The 20,459-nt window shown below is 38.2% G+C and overlaps 1 long non-coding RNA gene across 1 annotated transcript; it reads left to right on the top strand.

Moving 5' to 3' along the window:
• Nucleotides 1–14,646: 14,646 nt before the first annotated feature.
• Nucleotides 14,647–18,546, top strand: LOC126482329 (uncharacterized). Its single transcript, XR_007587632.1, has 4 exons — nt 14,647–14,811; nt 14,906–15,070; nt 15,171–15,349; nt 18,222–18,546. It is a non-coding gene; the product is annotated as an uncharacterized LOC126482329 (long non-coding RNA).
• Nucleotides 18,547–20,459: the final 1,913 nt, after the last annotated feature.

Here is a 20,459-nt window from a genome sequence, read left to right on the forward strand (position 1 = left end):
GACTGTCATGTGGGCACAACATGTGAATGATACTGTTTTCATCATATCATGAAATTTTGTTAGGAGGTACAAACACCTAGAGCTGGAACCTCATTACCATAATGTACAGAGAGAACAGTTTGCAATTTATAAAGTTTAGGTTTATTCACATCCGTTCAGGAGCATAACTGAAGACCTGGTATCCAGTTGCAGTTGACACTGTGATTAGCAATCTGCAAGTCTACAAAAAGTTAATTTGACTACCTTTGAGTTACTGATGATTGCTGTGACTGTAATTCTGGCAAACACACTGTTAGTTTCTTTTGGAGAGCTTGGCAAACACAACACTGAACACCAAAGGTGCATAGGATTTCCCACTGTGTGCCAGGGCACTAGCATGTTGATCGCATGACTTGACATTGACTGAAATAGGGCTTGGGCATGGCTAGTTGTGCTTCATTCGGTTGACATGGAAACTGACGGTTACCATTATTCTCAGTGTTTGAAATGGCTGGAGTGTTCAAATCGACCTGCGTTCTGTCAAATGTGTTGTGTGACTCTATAATTTGAAGCACTTGTTTTAAGCTAGTGTTTGGCAGCTGTAGGATGTCTGCTCAAACTCTAGTGTCCAGCATATTTTGCATAATTAAATTTTGCAACATAGAATCACTGTAAGGCTTTCCACAAACACACTTGAATGTACATCGATTCATCAGACCCATAAGTTCTATTATTCACTGTCTGTTTGATTGGTGTGGTTGCTTCTGTAGTATGTAAAACTTGTATGTAGCAGGTGACACATGAATTTACATTTCGAAATAGTCATTTAAGTGTGCCGCTAACTGTTAATAATCAATGTTTTCTGGATAAGAATCCAGCAATAGCTTGGAACACAACTGGTACACACCGACACCCACAGTTGAGAGAAAATGTGCTTTGCAATCCATACCTGTAATGATATGCACAGAAAAGTGTGTCTACAATTATGCACAGTACTCAGCCCAGACTTCCCATTGGACATCAGATTCTATAAATTTGGTTGATGGCACCAACATTGCTTGTTGTGAAGCTGTGTCATACATTGGATTGGATCAATTGTAAAGCATCTTCAAGTGACTGTTGTATGTGCAGCCTCTGCAACTATAAAATTTGAGATAGGGACAGTTCTTGCATCAGAATAGCCATGGGGAATAACAACCACAACCACATATAAATGGATGCACTGTGACTATGGAAACTCATAACCATACAGTTAGTGAAACAACAGCTATCCACAAGTTTCTAAAATGGAAGAAAGGTAAACATACCAAGCCAAACAAACCATTGTAAACACCAACAACAACTGTTCATAATCTGATTGAGTGGCAAGACCTACTGTGGATGAAAAGTACCTCATCACCAACTTTACTTTTATATCCTGGGATCTGGCTGCTGTGGGAAAGGAACCATCACACTGACAGTACACCACATATGGAAACACACTCTGAACTAATCCTCAAGATACCATACTTCTCATGAGCAGTCCAAGTCCAGGTGATTGTTGAAACTATAAACACAGCAAATGAATAGCTTACAGACTTGAGGAAGCTGGCTCAAGAAATAACAGATGACTGAGACCAGGCTCTTGGCACTGCACGTAAACAGTGATGTTGAGACGCCACTGCATGTGCTTCCTGGAGGAATTGCCCTTCCCATCACTTTCCATTGGATGCTTGTGCACATCACTCACCTGGCCCTTGGTAATCTGAACAGGCTGTTGCTAGTGCCAACTATTGAATCTTGGCTTGGGGCATGGGTTGCTTGGCATGCTGCACATAACAGCAGGCAGCAGCACAAATCTGACATGCTTACAGGCAGAAGATACAGGCCTAGCCAGTAGAACATGTGGAGGGTAATACAATGGCCTGTCTGCCAAACATCACAATGCATCAAACAAAATCTGCAGAATCCTGGCTCAGGATACCATTAAATGCAGTTTCTGTCCACCTTCTATAATGCATGCACTGTTAGCCATTTTGTACAGTGAAAGATGACTTGGGGTTGTAACATACTCCATGGAAATACGTAAGGCATACATGGGCCAATCAGTGGTGATGGTTGCAGAAAGGTGTCTGGAGCATTGAGTGCACTGAACTCTACCAATTCACAAAATGTGCAGTTGCAGGACACTGTGTAGCTACAGGGATTCAATGGAATGTGAACAAATGGAAGTGCTAAGACTTACCTTGTTGCTTTGGGATTGTGTTTTGAAAGAGGCTGTCAAGACATGAGTGACTGATCAATACATAATGACTTCCCTCTCAGTAAAGCATGGGACACAGCATGCTCTGTGTCCAATAACAGCAGCAGAAGCACTGAGGGACTGGAGTTTGCATCTAGCATTTGGCAATCACAACCCTTCACCAGTCCACCCGACATGACACATGACAAAGATGCATGAAGGAATGGGAAGTGATAAGAGTATAAAGGATGAATGATGTAGCATAGGATGCTCATTCTATGATGTTAGGAAGGTCATCGTGTTTTGGAAAGCTTGCACAGATGCATTTAAACAATCAGTGTTCCCACACTCCATACGCAGATGCATGGGAAGAAACTGTAAGGTGTGACACAGTGGAAAGTACCCTCCTTTGTTCACTTCATAATGGTTTGCGGAGTTTGGATGTGGATGTGGAAAGCTTTTTCTCCCCAGTTTGATTCAGAACCTCTTCATTAGCTATTGGATTCTTCTGTAGCAGTGTATTTCAGAAGCTTCTATTCTCTTCTTCTCTTTTCTGTTTATTGTCCACATTTCACTTCCATATGTTCCAGACAAATACCTTCAAAACACTTACTAACATTTAAATTTATATTCATTGTTAGAAAATTCTTTTTTCAAAAATAGTTTTTGCTACTGTCAGTCTACATTTTATATTCTCTCTACTTCAACCATAAGTCATTTTGTTGCCCAAATAGCCTTGATCACTGTTTCTAGTGCCTCATTTCTGAATTTAATTGCCTTAGCATCAGGTGATTTAATTCCACAACATTCCACTACCCTTGTTCTCCTTACTTATAACAAATTTTCAAAGCCCTATCCATTACGTTCAACTACTCATCCAACTCATTTGCCACATCTTGCAGAATTACAATGTCATTGGCAAACCTCACAATTTTATTTCTTATCCTTACAGCATAATTGCTTTTTCAAATTTTTATTTAGTTTCCTTTACTACTTGCACTCTGTATAGATTAAATAACATGTGGAATAGGCCACAAAACTCTTTCACTCCTTTTTAAATTACTCATTTCCTTTCATGTCCTTCTTTTTCTATCCAAGTTGTTGGTAACCTTTTGTTCCCTCTGGTTTATAATCAAAAACATAAGAATTAAATTGTCCAGTACCTTTTCTAAATCTACATGTGGGTTATCATCAACCTTCCTTCAACATTTGAGAAACAAAGAAGTTACCAGTTGCATGTATATAACATAATTGTCATCAAAGATCATATTTATTACTGATCTGACACCATACCTTCACATGTCCATTTCCACCTAATCAATGCACACAGGCACTAGTTATGTAAGACAACTGTGGAGTCTTATATTCCCTTCCTATATCTTTCGATTTAGTGACATGGTAGTAGTTAACTATCACTTTCCACCATTTTATCTTTGGGAATTGTACAAAAAATGATGTTTTTTATGTATCTTTAATACGCTAGTACTTGGAAACGATATTTTCAAACTTTCAACTTGTAATACAAAAATGGCCACTTATAACTAAAGCTGCATTAATGTGTATGTCTGCTCTGTTATCACAAGATGTGGAAAGTCTTGTTGAATTGTATTGATTCACATTTCAAATGAGGGTGGTTTGAAAAGGTTCTTGGAATCACCACAAGAGGTCAGCACTGGCACAACAAGTTGTTCACATGACATTCATTGGACTGTTGCCTGTAAACAAGTGCCATGTCAGAGAGCTGTGGTGGTGACGTGGCTCTGTTGTTGTTCCCACAATTTGCGGGGATGGAAAAAAATTGAGATTCGAGCAGTGATAAAGTACTTCGTAAAGAAAGGTATGAAAGGAAAGGAAAGTGATGCACATTTCCAGTATACACTGGGGGACTCTGTTCCTCCATATTCAACTGTTTCCAGTGGACAAATGAATTTAAATTTCCAGAATGAGATTTTCATTCTGCAGCGGAGTGTGCACTGATACGAAACTTCCTGGAAGATTAAAACTGTGTGCCAGGCCAAGACTCGAATTCGGGACCTTGCCCACAAAAGGCAAAGGTCCTGAGTTTGAGTCTCGGCCCGGCACACAGTTTTAATCTGCCAGAAATTAAATTTGGTTGGGAGAGCTTAGATGATGATCTGCAAGGTGATTGGCCAAGATGTGTCACTTCTGCAGAAATCATTGCAAAAGTGCCCAAAATGGTCATGGAGGATCACTGATTGAAAGTGTGTGAAATTGCTCATGCTTGCCAGATGTCACCTGAAAGGGTATATTGCATTTTAACTAAAGAATTAGAAATGGAAAAAAATTATCTGCAAGATGGGTGCCGCGACTCTTGACGCTGCGTCAAAAATGCATGAGAATGGATATGGCAGAATTACACAAATGAAGGTGTGAATTTTTGCCACACCCATCCTATTCACCTGATATGGGCCCACAGCAAGAGAACTGTGTCTGACAGTTTCCCAATTGGCACAACCAATAGATTTGCCTTGCTACCACAGTTAAGTAAGGAAGAGGCTCCTTGTAGAAGTAGATGTAGTTAAGATGCAACAGAATCTCACTAGGAAACCAACTGTTTCAAAAAAAGTAGAAAGTAAGAGGAAAATTCTGTTGTTAGTTAGCAACCATGGAAGAGGTGTGGGCCAGATTTTGCAGAAAAAAATTAGGTGACAGGTACCGGGTCACAAACTTTTTCAAGCCAAGTGCATGTCTTAGCCAGGTGGTAGAGGATATAGGTTCCTTGTGCAAGGCTTTCTCAAAGCAGGGTCGTGTGATGATAATGGGTGGAGTTGGAAACAGTATTGATAGGGATCAGGGCTACAGTATTGAGTGTGACTTGGTGAAAATAGCCTCTGCAACAACCCATACCAATGTTGGGCTGGTGCCTGATTTCATGCAGCATGATCAGCCCCAGTTGAACCACTCTGTCAGGAGGGTAAATATGGAGTTGGATCAGTTGCGTAGGGCAGCCAATCTGTCAGACATTGGATTGGTTCCTGTCAAGGCTATTGATAGGGGGGATTTCACAAGGCATGGCCTACACCTCAATAGGAAAGAGAGGGGTAAACTGGCAGGGTTGTTAGCGAAATCCATAAGGGGGGACACTAGTACTCATGGATGTACCTCTTTTTTAAAGACTAATATCAGTGTCCAATGAGAAGTTCAGGCAGGCAGGTGCTAAAGAGGCCCAAAATTCACAAGATCCTCACAACAGTAAAGTAAATAATAATGTTACCACATTTAACCAATATATTGGTGAATTAAAGAAAAAAGTAGATTCTCACAAAAGTAAAGTAAAAAATAATGTTACTATTTTTCACCAAAATATTCCAGGATTGAAGAATAAAGCAGATGAGCTCCTGGTTTGTTTAGATGACATTGACTCTGATAATGTAATAGATATACTATGCCTGTCTGAGCATCACATTGTGTCTGATATGGAAAAGGTAAATATCAGTGGTTATAAACTAGCTGCACGTATGAGTAGAGAGAATAAGGTGGGAGGAGGAGTTGCCATACATGTCAAAAGTTATCACTGTGTAAAAAGCTTAGATACAAAAAAGTTTTGTCTAGAGCAACACATAGAAGGATGTGCCTGTCAACTTAAACTGAAGGAGGGCACTTTTATAATTGTAACAGTATATATGTCCCCTTCAGGAAACTTTCATTTATTCCTGGGAAACTTGGATGCCTTGTTGTGCTATCTGTCAGATAGGGGAAAGCAAATTATTATTTGTGGGGACTTCAGTGTCAATTCACTGAAAGTGTGTAATAGGAAGAATGACCTGGAAGTCTTGCTCGGTTCTTTCAATTTGTCATCTGTCATTGATTTTCCTACTCGGGTAGTAAAGGACAGCAGCACATTGATAGATAACACTTTTATAGACCAAAGTAAGTTTAAAAACATAAATTCTTGTCCTGTTGAGAATGGCCTTTCTGATCATGGTGCACAGCTAGTTACAGTATATGACATAGTTCCATTCAGTAATTCAAAACTACCCTCAGAAGTTGTGCGTTCAATTAATAACTCAACAATTAGAAATTTCAGGGAAAATCTTCAGCAGTTAGACTGGGAAGAGGTGTACAAGGAACCCGATGCTAATTTAAAATATAACTTATTTCATGATACACTTGAAAGAGAATTTGAAAACTGTTTCCCCAAGAAAGTAGTTAAATCCAATTATAAGAAACCATGCAAAAAACCTTGCTTTACTAAAGGAATAAAAATATCTTGTAACCACAGAAGGGAACTGTATCTAACAACAAGAAAGAGTAATGACCCAGAAACAGCCAAATATTATAAAAACTAATGTGCTACATTAAGAAAGATTATTAAAAAGTCCAGAAGCATGTGCATCAAGTCTGAGATTAATACCTCTGATAAAAAATCAAAACAATTTGGAATATTATTACAAGGAGACAGGGCAACCAAGAGTACAGGGTGATGGCATTACCATCACAGTGAATGGAAACTTGGCAAACAACAAGCTGGAAGTCAAAAACATTTTGAATAATCATTTTTTAAATGTTGTAGAGAAAATAGGATTTAAATGTTCACTGGAATAAGGAAGGCAGTTAATGGAAGATGTCTTACCCACACAGTTTGATACAATTGAAATTCCATCCGCCTCTCCTTCTGAAATTAGGAAGATAATAAACTCTCTCAAGAATAAAAGCTCACATGGAATTGATGGCATTTCCAGCAGGATAATAAAAGATTGTTTCCAAGAGATAAGTGGGATTCTTAGCAACATAGCTCTCTGAAGCAGCATATTTTCCCAGATAGACTGAAGTATGCCATTGTTAAACCACTGCATAAAAAAGGGGATATGTCTGATGTCAACAACTACCACCCAATCTCTCTTCTGACTGCCTTATCCAAAATTCTTGAAAAAGCAGTGTATTGTACAGTAGCTTCACACCTTTGTAAAAATAAAGTTTTAACAAAATGTCAGTTTGCTTTCCAGAAAGATTTTTCAATGGAAAATGCTACACTACTGGCCATTAAAATTGCTACACCATGAAGATGACGTGCTACAGACACAAAATTTAACCAACAGGAAGAAGATGCTGTGATATGCAAATGATTAGCTTTTCAGAGCATTCACACAAGGTTGGCACCGGTGGCAATACCTACAACGTGCTGACATGAGGGAAGTTTCCAACCGATTTCTCATACACAAGCAGCAGTTGACCAGCACTGCCTGCTGAAACATTGCGATGCCTCATGTAAGGAGGAGAAATTCCTACCATCACGTTTTCGACTTTGATAAAGGTCAGAGTGTAGCCTATCACGATTGCGGTTTATCATATCGCAACATTGCTGCTCGCGTTGGTTGAGATCCAATGACCATTAGCAGAATATGGAATCAGTGGGTTCAGGAGGGTAATACAGAATACCGTGCTGGATCCCAATGGCCTCGTATCACTAGCAGTCGAGATCGACAGGCATCTTATCTGCATGGATGTAACGGATTGTGCAGCCACGTCATGATCCCTGAGTCAATAGATGGGGATGTTTGCAAGACAACAACCATCTGCATGAACAGTTTGACGACATTTGCAGCAGCATGGCCTATCAGCTAGGAGACCATGGCTGTGGTTACCCTTGATGCTGCATCACAGACAGGAGCGCATGCAATGGTGTACTCAACGACGAACCTGGGTGCACGAATGGCAAAATGTCATTTTTTCGGATGAATCCAGGTTCTGTTAACAGCATCATGATGGTCGCATCCATGTTTGGCAACATTGCAGTGAACGCACATTGGAAGCATGTATTCGTCATCGCCATACTGGCGTATCACCCGGCGTGATGGTATGGGGTGACATTGGTTACACGACTCAATGGATGGGGTGACATTGGTTACACGACTCAATCACCTCTTGTTTGCATTGACGGTACTTCGAACAGTGGACATTAAATTTCAAATGTTTTACGACCCATGGCTCTACCCTTCATTCGATCGCTGCAAAACCCTACATTTCAGCAGGATAATGCACGACCGCATATTGCAGGTCCTGTATGGGCCTTTCTGGCTACAGAAAATGTTCGACTGCTGCCCTGGCCAGCACATTCTCCATATCTATCACCAATTGAAAGCGTCCGGTCAATGGTGGCCAAGCAACTGGCTGGTCACAATATGCCATATATGAACTGTGGTATTGTGTTGAAGCTGCATGGACAGCTGTACCTGGACACGTCATTCAAGCTCTGTTTGACTCAATGCCCAGGCGTATCAATGCCGTTATTACGGCCAGAGGTGGTTGTTCTGGGTACTGATGTCTCAGGTTCTATGCACCCAAATTGCGTGAAAATGTAATCACATGTCAATTCTACTATAATATATTTGTCCAATGAATACCTGTTTATCATCTGCATTTCTTCTTAGTGTAGCAATTTTAATGGCCAGTAGTGCATATATACTTTCACTAATGAAATATTAAATGCTCTGAGTAACCGGAAGTCACCCGTTGGGATTTTTTTGTGATCTCTCAAAGGATTTTGATTGTGTAAATCATGAAATACTTCTAGATAAGCTCAAGTACTACGGTATGAATGGGACAGCACTCAAATGGTTTAAATCATACCTTACTGGAAGAGTGCAGAAAGTTGAAATAAGCAGTTCACATAATATGCAAAAAACTGGCGATTCCCAAACTGAGGAACAATCAAGAATGGGGTTCGGTCTTGGGTCCTCTGCTGTTCTTAATATATATTAATGACTTGCCATTCTATATTCATGAAGATGCAAAACTGGTACTTTTTGTGAATGATACAAGTATAGCTATCACACCCAACAGACAAGAATTAACTGATGAAATTGTTAACAATGTTTTTTCAGAAAACCATTAAGTGGTTCTCTGCAAATGGGCTCTCATTAAACTTTGACAAAACACAGTATATACAGTTCCACACAGTAAATGGAATGACACCATTAATAAATGTAGACATCGATCAGATATCGGTAGCTAAGGTGGAATATTCAAAATTTCTAGGTGTATGCATTGATGAGGGGTTGAACTGGAAAAAACACACTGAAGATCTGCTGAAACATTTGAGTTCAGCTACTTATGCTATTAGTGTCATTGCAAATTTTGGCAATATACAGCTCAGTAAATTAGCTTACCACACCTATTTTCATTTTCTGCTTTCTTATGACATCACATTCTGGGGTAACTCATCATTGGGTAAAAGAGTGTTCATTGCACAAAAGCGTGTAATCAGAATAATTGCTGGAGCTCATCCTGCAGACACTTATTTAAAGAGCTAGGGATCTTCAATGTAGCCTCACAATATATATATTCACTCATGAAATTTGTTATTAACAGTCCGAACAAATTCAAAAGTAATAGCAGTGTACATGGCTGCAACACTGGTAGAAAGGATGATCTTCACTACTCAAGGTTAAACCTAACTTTGGCTGAGAAGGAGGTAAATTGTGCTGCCACAAAAGTCTTTGGTCATTTACCGAACAGCATCAAAAGTCTGACAGATAGCCATATAGCATTTAAAAGGAACTTAAAAGAATTTCTTATTGGCAATTCCTTCTACTCATTAGAAGAATTTTTGGATATAGTAAGTGGGTAATTTCCTCCCCCCCCCCCCCCCCCCCCCCCCACGCACCTCATCACCACCACCCAAAAAAAAAAAAAAAAAAAAAAAAAAAAAAAAAAAAAAAAAAAAAAAAAAAAAAAAAAAGTGTCGTAATATTTTGTGTAATGTCATATCTTGTATAGACACCTTTTATTAACCTGACACGTTCCACATCATTACAAAGTGTCGTTATTCATGATCTCTGGAACAAGTACTAATCTAATCTAATCTCTACACTTTGTTGAGACAAGTTATATTTCTATTTCCTCCATCTGCTTCTCTAGCCTTGGAATTCATCAAAGGAGATTCAGCTCTGCAGGAGGTACCTGGTAGTGCAAGTTAAGGAAGTTTTGTGCTGTTGTATGACCTACGAAGATAGCCCTTGTGATTTATTAATAGCCATCTTCTGTATGTTGTGTGATATTGATTGAGATGTACAGCTTTTTCTTGTCTTAAATCAAGCTTGTTCCAGACACAATATGTTAATATTTACAAGATTGGCTCTCTGACAAGGAAACTGGCTGATAGCTTTTCATATTGCTTCTCTCTTTGCTGGGTTTTAATACAGCTATAACCTTAGCTCTCATCCATGTTTTTGGTATCTTACAAGACTGAAAACAGTTTTTCCAGTCACTATAGAGCCAATTATTTGCAACGGGACTAAAATGTTCAATTTGGAAGTCATCCAAGCCAGCTGCCTTACTTTGCCTACATTGCCTCAGAGCCAGTTTCAACTCATCTAATGTGACAGATGTGGAAAAATGTGTTTTCTTGACAATGTTGTCTTACAATGTTTTTCTTGCCTGGTTTGGCTGAAGTAATGGGTTTCTCATTTAACAAAAGCAGATGTGCAACCTTATTTGCCTTAACACTGGAATAGGTAGCTGCTTGGTCAGGTTAGTTACTCACAAGATCTTAGCAGCCTCCTGGATTGCGGCCTGCTCCTGATCATGTCAGTTTCTGTTGTCAGAAGGTGCAACAGATAGAGTATAGCCTGCGTTGGTAGAGTTTTACCACTAAAAATGTCTTTATCATGTTGTTTACAGTACTTTTGTAACATGACAGCCATTTCAGATTTCATCCCTTACAAGTACATTTGCCGTAGCCTCTTGGCATAGCTATTTTTGGACAGTGTTCACAAATCACTTGTATTCATTAAAGTCTGAAGGAACTGAACTAATCTTCTCGCTGAACATAGAAGAAAAGTTTTTTGGTCAGTCTTTCTGAAGTTGTACCTCCTTTTGAAATGAACTTCCTGGAGTCTTACAGCTGGAAAGATCTGATTCCTCATAAATCTGTGTTGGGGTGTTTTGTTTATATGTGCACACAGAGATTAGATGCTGCTGTATTCTGGTTTTATTAGCAACTCCCATTTTGTACTTTATTTGTCCACTTAATTTTTAACCTCATTGAGACTGTCCAAACAAGAGTGTGTCTAAAATGTAGCAAGAAAACGTTCACAGGGCTCATATTTTATAGCTGTGAGGCCCATATGGCAGAGGTTTGGAGGCAAGAGGGGCATAGGTGTATGAGAATACTGCGTAGGCTGAATGTCTGGCAAAACACCATCTCTCGCATAATACTCCATTCTTTGTCAATTAAGAACAAGTACTGTTACAGTTTTGAAAGAGAAGAGGCTTATTTTATGGATTTTTCTATTACTGTACACATTAAATAAATGAGAAGTACTGTCATTTGTATAATACGAAACTTTGTTATCTTGGTTTCCTTGGAAGGTGCAACATCAACCAGCGCCTTGCTCCTGGAAGCAGCATGTGTGGAGGAAGTTTCTCACAGATAAATTTATGTCATGGAATATGCAATCTCTGGACCCTTCCATTCTACAGAAATTAACTGACCTACATGAACTTGTCTTATGGGACAAGAAGTATGGCACCTCCCTTACTTTATGAATGCACATGATTTATTTATCAGCGCATTAATATAATTACTTATATATTTTCAACTGGAGTAGATGTAAGTAAAGGCGATGCATAACAAAGTATTTTTGTAGTACTTATCTTGTAATTTGCCTGGGTCGAGTAGCTGGTGATTCCTTCTAATTAAAACTCCAGGTCATACAATTTGTGGAGGTTTATTTGTTGATGATACCATTTTTCCAAAGTCATTGCAGAATACATCAAACTTCACATATAGTCTCTTTGACAATCCAACAGCTGACAGACTGACTTACTGACTGATAATACTTGACTACAAAATGACCCCCTAAGTGAACTGATGCTGCATTGCCGCGTTTGCTTATACATATTCCAAACAATGAGTGTTCATTACTTCAATTATTACACCATCATGAAATTAATAGTTACAATTAAAAGTTACAAATATACAACAGGTTGACACTCAGATTACTTACAGCCTAAAATATTAGTTCATTACAGATGAGTTTTAGGTTAGAAAGTGTACAATTTAAGATTGAAAATTAAATATGACGTTTTTACAATAATGTGTTTCATTAATTTAATAAAGACAAATAAATTATCGATTGGAAAATATTGCTAACATTTATGTAATATATACATAAGTTTTTTAACCTCTTTAATGGCTCATAACATTGAAATATGCATCCAAACGTAAGTAATATAGTTAATTACATGTGCTAACAATGATCAATTAATTATTTTAGTAATGGTATTAGTTCTGGTTTACAAATTTGAGTTTGAAATTACATATCTTTTGAAATTACATGAATTTAAGTTTGGTTCTTGCTTTTTGATTGATTTACAATAACATTTTCAAACTGAACTTTCAAGATCTAATTGCATTTAATTAATAAAAGTAATAACAATGATAACATTTATAACTACTTCTAATCAAATGAATTACATACTGATTATTATAGTTCTGATTAAATGTTGATGGTTCATAGTGATTATTATGTTAGATATTTACATATTATTTAATTATTCATAAATTTTGTTTAAATATTATTCATAGTATTATATAGTACAATTACATAAAAGGAAAAGGTGCCATAGTGGCATGATTTTTATTCTTTGTGTAACAGAAAGTACCGATACCCAGCTACAAATTCTGGGTATTGAATATTATAGTAATGCTGGGGAAGGGGGGGGGGGGGGGGGGGAGGGGTTGGTATGTTACAAAGAATGCTGCTGAATAACAACCTACACTTAATAGAAACATGTCCTTACTACCCACTTCACTGGACTAACCAGTGCTTTGCACAATTCCTTTCTCTCAGCTGCTAGCTTCATCCAACACCCAACTGTTGCAAACCAGTGGCCAGACATGATTTTAATAGTCACTGGTAAGTAAGTAAAAAAATAAATACATATCCTGTGAAAAGTGAGAGATGCTGTGACGAAGCAAGCTGGGATAATTTTAATTCCCCTCTTGTTTTGTCATCTGCCTCCTGAAATTTGTTTTCTTACTTTTAACTAATTACTATTAACATACATGAATATTTGCACAAACGAGAAAGGTTTTAAAAGTTTTAAAGGATTTAACACCAGATTTAATTTTGTGCTTGGATTTACATATGTAATTGATTTTCTAATTTATTTTGTCTACGCCTAGTTAGTATCTTTCATTATAGGGTGAAATCAGTGATTGTTTCATAACTCAAATTCTATTGTTGATGTACAAACAAATATAAATTTTGTACTACTTATAAATATTTGGAGGAACAACTAATAGAATTCTTTAAGTATTTATTTGGCTCTATTCGAAAACATGTTAGTAAAGCCACCCCTTAATTAATTCCAAAGTAATTAACAGTTTTGTCATAAGTATTGTTTGTGTAACTATATTTGTTAATTTCATCATTTAAACAAATAATTCAGTCTAAACCTTGTAGTAGAAGAAACTGTTAAAAAGATGGAATTTTTTGATGTATTCAGTTAATTTAAAGAGTAAAGTATTAATTGTAATTTCTGTAAATTTAACTTCAAACAATGTGTAGTTTCAGCACCTAATATTGTGATGATATATATGGGCCCAAATTTTGGTCATGAGGCAGTCAGTCAATGGCCGAGTTTCAGACGAGTAACCTACACTGATTAGACCAACAGCAATGCTTCAACTTAACAGTGTAATAAATGTTAAACAATTAGGTCATGTGTAAAAACAAAGACAGTGTCTGCTCCATATGTACCTGAATATTCTTCAAGAACTGTGAACCTTGTGGTTAGGTTTTTACTGCTCGTAGATGTTCCACAAGAAACTATTGTAGCAGTATGTGGAGGTTCACCTGCCAACTATTAATGAGGCTTTTCAAAGATTAAACAGTAGTGCACTGGCCATATCACTGTGTATTATTGGGGGGTTGTGAACAACAAATGTAAAAGACTGTGAAACGTAACTGTGCATCTGTTGGCTACATTATTTACCATATTCAGTGTGCAAATTACAAACCCCATTTTTCAGCCAATGTAGCAACCCAGTATGTCGACACTGAGGACATTCAGCAACCAAAGAAACAAAAGTAGGTGGAACCGCTACAATGCGTTAACAATTGTCAATGACAATGGAAGCTGATAAATGGATATTAATAACAAAGCCGCACATCCTGTCACAGTTAGTACACAATTCATTTTTGTATCCAAACTGCCATATAAACAGTACTCATGGTGGTACATTAAAGCAAGTTCCATCTTCCTCTCAGCATTATACTTTGACATAGTCATGTAACCTCTTGTGCACCATCTGAAGAGTTGCCCCCCTCCCCACCTCTCCCCTGCCCACGTCTGACCTGCAGCCCTTCACTGTCAGCCACCCCCACCATACTATCCCTCCCCCTCCTCACCTCAGCCTTCTCCTTACTCCCAAACAGTCACTACTCCCATGATGCACTGGTGCTGCTGCTCGCAGTGTGGTTTCAGTTGCCTGAGACTGCAGTCATGTGTGTGAGTTGTGTTTGCATGAGTGAGTGTGTGCGTATGTGTGTCTAGGATTGATGAAGGCCTTAATGGCCAAAAACTTTATTGTGAGAGTCTTTTTGTTATGCCTATCTACAACTCAGCATCTCTGCTATATGGTGAGTAGCAACTTTCCTTCTCATAGTAATGTTACATTCTATCCAGGATTATTCATGGTTTGATTTAACTATTTAAAAAAGTTTTTGGTTGCAGTTTTCTGTATTCAAAACAAAAAAATTGTCTTCCATACATGAGGAGGCCCTTACTTTGTCTGGAACCAGTCAAAATGGTCATACTCCTTTCCTCAGATCTACATTTACACCTTCACTTGACAAGGTCTGTTCCATTCATGAATGGCACATGAGAAGATGATTTTTGGTAAATCTCCATATTATCTCTTATTTCTTGCATTTATTAGCTATGATAATTTCATGAGATGCATGTGTGAGGAAGTAACATGTTGTCCGACTGTTCCTAGAACATGCACTGTCAGAATTTCAATGGCAAACCTCTCCTTGATGTACAACAAGCCTCCTCTGTCTGACACTGGAGTTAGCAGAGCATCTCTGTAATGCTCTCATGCCAACTTAACAATCTTCTGATGATATACACCACTCTTCATTGCATCTGGTCAATCTCTTCGATTAATTGAACCTGGTAAGTATTTTGTGAGACACTTCTTTCATCGATGAATTACATTACCTTGATATTCTTCCACTGAATATCAGCCTGGCATCTCCTTTTCCTACTATCTGTTTATGTGATCATTACACTTCATGTCATCTTGGTTGGATACTCCTAGGTATTTTATGATAGTTACCATTTTCAGCAATTTGTCACCAATAATGTAATTGTGCAGTAGTGAATTTCTTCTCCTGTATACAAACAATAAGTTCCATTTATTTACATTCAAGGTCAACTGCTAGTCCCTGCAGTTCATTACAGTTTTCTAACATTGCTACTTTCTTATAGCCAACAGCATCTTCTGCAAACAGCCTAGTGGAGATCCCAGTTATTTTTGTATATTGTGAACAGTAGATGTCCTCTCACACATACTTGGAGCGCTCCTGAATTACCTTTATGTCTGTTGATTTTTTCTGTATGTCTATGACACTCTGGATCTCAAGAAAAAACAGAGTGAGCCACATTTCACAACAATTCTGTTTATGGAACCCTTATAGATTTTTATAGTGGAGATTTTTGCTGAAAAGCATCATAACGAATAAGCATGAAACTTTTTCGATAATTCAACAATGGACTGACTTCAGCAATATAGGCCTATTGTTTGCAAACCTGTCAGATAAGCCTTCTTGAAAATAGGAATGACATGCACTTTTTTCCAGTTGCTATCTACCCTTTGTTTCTCCAGCAACCTACAATAAAAGGACCTTATCAGTGTTTACTGGAGAGGCAGTGCCTGTCATGCAAGGTCTCCAATTCATTGAGCCTTTGGAGTGCAGGACATGCAGGACTCATAGACTCATGAGGCTGTCTCCACACCAGTACATGTCCATCTGCACAATTTGAAATGAGACTTGTCCTACCAGGCAACATGTTTCCAGTTATCAACAGTTCAACATCGGTGTTGACGGGCCTAAGTGAGGCGTAAAACTTTGTGTCGTTGTGTCGTGCAGTCATCAAGGATACACGAGTGGGCCTTCAGCTCTGAAAGCCCATACTGATGATGTTTCATTGAATAGTTTGCACACTGACATTTGTTGATGGCCCAGCATAGAAATCTGCAGCAATTTGCAGAAGGGTTGCACTTCTGTCTCACGGAATGATTCCCTTCAGTCATCTTTGGTCCCATTCTTATACTATCTTTTTCCAGCCGCAGTGATGTAGGAGATTTGATATTTTACTGGATTCCTGATATTCACGGTAAACTTGTGAAATGGTTGTATGGTAAAGTCCCCACTTCATCACTACCTCAGAGATGTCCCAAGGCTCATGCGCACTGCAACACCACATTCAAACTCAGTTAAATCTTGATAACCTGCCATTGTAGCAGCAGTAGCCAATGTAACAACTGTGCCATACACATGTTGTTTTACATAGGCGATGCCAACTGCAGGTCCATATTCTGCCTATTTACATATCTCTAGATTTGAATATGCATGCCTATACCAGTTTCTTTCGTGCTTCAGCATATTTATCATATCTAACTCATAATTTTTACAGTTGGTTCAAAATCCCAGCACTATGGTGGGACAATAATGTTTATCTCATGAACATTAAACAGAAGGTGGTTGAGGTGAACTTTCCATGGAGTACAACACAATGGTCTACAACAAAATAAATACAGGATGTCAGGAGGAAAGGGATGTGATTTGACAGGTAATAGCATTACTGATTCAGAACAAAAAACTTGATGTGAACGTATGCCCTATTCTGAATGGTTTCCAAGATAGAACACTTTAAATGTACATTTCTATTTATTTCCTGTATTATTCATTGTCATTGTTTACAATTTACCACAGTACTATAGAGGAAGTTGAGACAGACATTTTGATACAGGATGCTTGTTCTATCAAGTCGGAAAACTACCTCAAACTGGCCTCCAAAAAGTACCTAAGCTCCAGTGTACGCACATCGTGCAATATTTTCAATATTCCCGTGATCTCTCTGTGCAAACTGTTAGTCCTAGACAAAAAATAAAGAGGACCTTTTTTTTGTAGCAAATTAGTTTAATTGTGTACTAAGACACATTTTTGCTGGAGTGTGCAGTTTTTGAGTTATTAAAGAAAAACATACGAAAGTGATATTAAACATGTTCTATCTCAGAAACCATTTGCAATAGAGCATATGTCCATATGAAGTTTTTTGTTCAGAATCACTAAAACTATAATGTCTCAAAGCAAAAAGCATGTACCTTTCCTCCTGACTTACCCTGTATATGGAGCACCTCGCTAAGGGCACAACACGCAAGAGCACTTCTTTACACCCAAAGTCAGTACATCTGTGACCCCATTTGGGCATGTAATACTCTGGAAGAAGAGTGGGAAGAAATACAATGGCAGGCAGGCTGGTGGTAGTATAATTTGCACCATGTTCTCTGTCCTGTAAGATTGTACATAACTGACTGAATATGTTATAGATGAAATCTAGTTACCAATGAAAAGAAACATACTCAGCACCTCTACAGTATAAGCATTAGCCTCTTACACTTGTTTACGTCATTCAACATCAAAAAGTTTTTTAAATCACATTTTTTTTATGTGAGAGATATGGTGAAGAGACTATGCCTAAGAGACTAAGCAAATTGAAAAACCACTTTTATAATAATGTTACCACTATCTAAATGTCAGGAAATATAAAAAGCATTCTGTGCAACAAGTAATAAGCTCCCACACACCTATCTGAAGATGAAAAAAAAGTTGCAGTAGATGCTATATTATATTTTGATATACAATGATTTCTAAATTTCTTTGATACTCTTCAGAGAATAAAGGAGAATGAAAACAGAGTCTCAAAAATTGTAAGGTATTCTGGAAATTGCAAGTTATGTTCAACACTGGATACTTTTCAGTTGCTTGCATACGGGCTGTCCATGTGGATGGGCTTGCAAACTGACCATACCTGCTGTCAACGACAAAATTCAACAGTCCACTGGTAGAACTGGCAAATCATAAGAGGTCAAGCCAGACAAGACAGAAAAGAGAACACTGCCCAAATAAACAAAAGGCAGTCTGACTTTTGCAGAATGTGGGCGGAAACAACCAAAAGAAGTAGTACTATAGCTGTGATGACAGATCCACAGAGTTTGGTTGTGTAAGGATGTAAGTGGGGGAAATGCTAAGCAAAACACTGATAGCAGTGAGTGAACACTGATTTTATATTGTGTAAATTATAATGATGTCAAAATATGGATAGTTTGTTACTATACTGGTTCTAATTTTAATTTCATGACAGAAGTCCTTTCCAATTTTTTTGGACCAATACTGTATTTATCTGAAGTGAAGTCTTGGAAGTTATCCTAAAATGATGTACCATGCACTGTTTTATACAAATTCTTATTATTACCACATTAATAGATTTTATTGTTATTAAAATCATAGACAGCTGTGGGATGTTACTAGTGAGGGCGATGTTCTATTTGAAAAGGGGGAGGGGGTGGGGAGGCAGTAACAAACTATATACCCCCTCCTCCCCCTCACACTGAATCTTGGATTCACTTCTGAGTGCATTTGTGGTTATCTACAAACCAGCAAGCTTGACACCTCATACTTCTCCAACTCTTTGCTCTTCTACTGAAGCAAACCTGTTTAACAGTATATAGCATTTGTGTGATCTCTTATTGAACATACATTTGCTGTCAGTTCAAATACTTTTTTCTAATTTAATTTGGACATCTTTTCCCTTTAGATGCTGTATTTTCCTTGATCCGATGATGGGTGTTTTGTGTTTCCACAACAGGTGTAATTTACAACTTCATTTTTTAAAAATATTTGCTGTCTGCAGACTAATACTAACAAGATACTAAACAAGGCAACATGAAAGTGATGGTGGGTAGGGCAAGTATGGAAGGTACCCTGTCCATTTTTTCTTTATGCTTCACCCACTAAAGATCTCAACACAGACTTGATAATGCATTTTCATTTGTGGAATGTCATGCTGGAACTGACCTCCATATTCATCACCAGTGGTGCCAAGGTTTTTTGGGAAGAAGTCCAAATGATCACTGAAGAAATGTATTTTAAGTAACATGTTACATCATGAAAGGTAGTTCTTGTACATCATTATAGTTCTCTGCTGAATGGTACCTAAAAAGTTACTGCAGGCTCTTGTGAAAGTCAGCTATGCCTTTCTTTCATCACTCAACAACTGCGTGAAATGTTTATCAGACATTAATTACCTGAGTTGTGGTCTACAAATATTCCTTCCTTTACTTTTTCTTCGGTGATCCCAAGTATCATTGAACTTCTCTTGCAAGTACATGGATCTACATGAATTTTTGTGCATTGTAATACTTCCATTGGTGACCGCTTTTGTTGACACAGAATCACAGTCCAGGACAAGAGGGGAAGCTTCATTGAGCGAGTGCCAGAGACACTTTCTGCAAACATGCAAGGGGTAGGCTGGAGGAGGCCCTCACCTTGCTTAAGAATGGACAGTTTGTGAAGAGCCTTGCAGACAATGAGAAGCATGCACATAACTGTGGGCCCCTGCAGGCACTAAGATAAAGCACAGACATGAAAGCATCAATAATGCACACCTGTAGGGTTGTGAAACTTCTGGCTGGCAGCAGCCATTTTTACTGTCCTTAAAAAATAAGAATGTGTTGAGAACTCAAGCATCACCACGGGCACTGGTGTGGAATGTAGATACAAAATATCATGAATTTCACAGTGAGCCACGTGCAACTAAGGAACCACAAAAGAAGTTAACCTGGTTTAAAAAAATATTTTCTGACCAGTAAGACTTACAAGTCATGAATGCCAGCAGTTTCTTGGACAAAGCATAAACACAAGACTCATTATGCCTCATGCAGAGATAGTGGATACAAAGAAGTGTTGTGTGGATAGTTTCACAATACCTAAGAATGCAGAAAGACACTGGAACAATGAGCGACAAATGCAGGGAACAGCCATGGCAAAGGAAATGGGAGAAAGAAGGGAATTCCTGAGTCACATACCAACCCATGCAAGACAGAAAATTTTCACCCTGCTCTGGGAGGCATGCACACAAAATAATGATCAGTCATTGGATGGCATTGCAAATTTAGTCCACCATGAACAACGCTGAGGGGAGTCTGTGAGCTTAGCAG

Source organism: Schistocerca serialis, chromosome 5 (genome assembly GCF_023864345.2).
Source record: "Schistocerca serialis cubense isolate TAMUIC-IGC-003099 chromosome 5, iqSchSeri2.2, whole genome shotgun sequence".
NCBI classification, from domain to species: Eukaryota; Metazoa; Arthropoda; class Insecta; order Orthoptera; family Acrididae; genus Schistocerca; species Schistocerca serialis.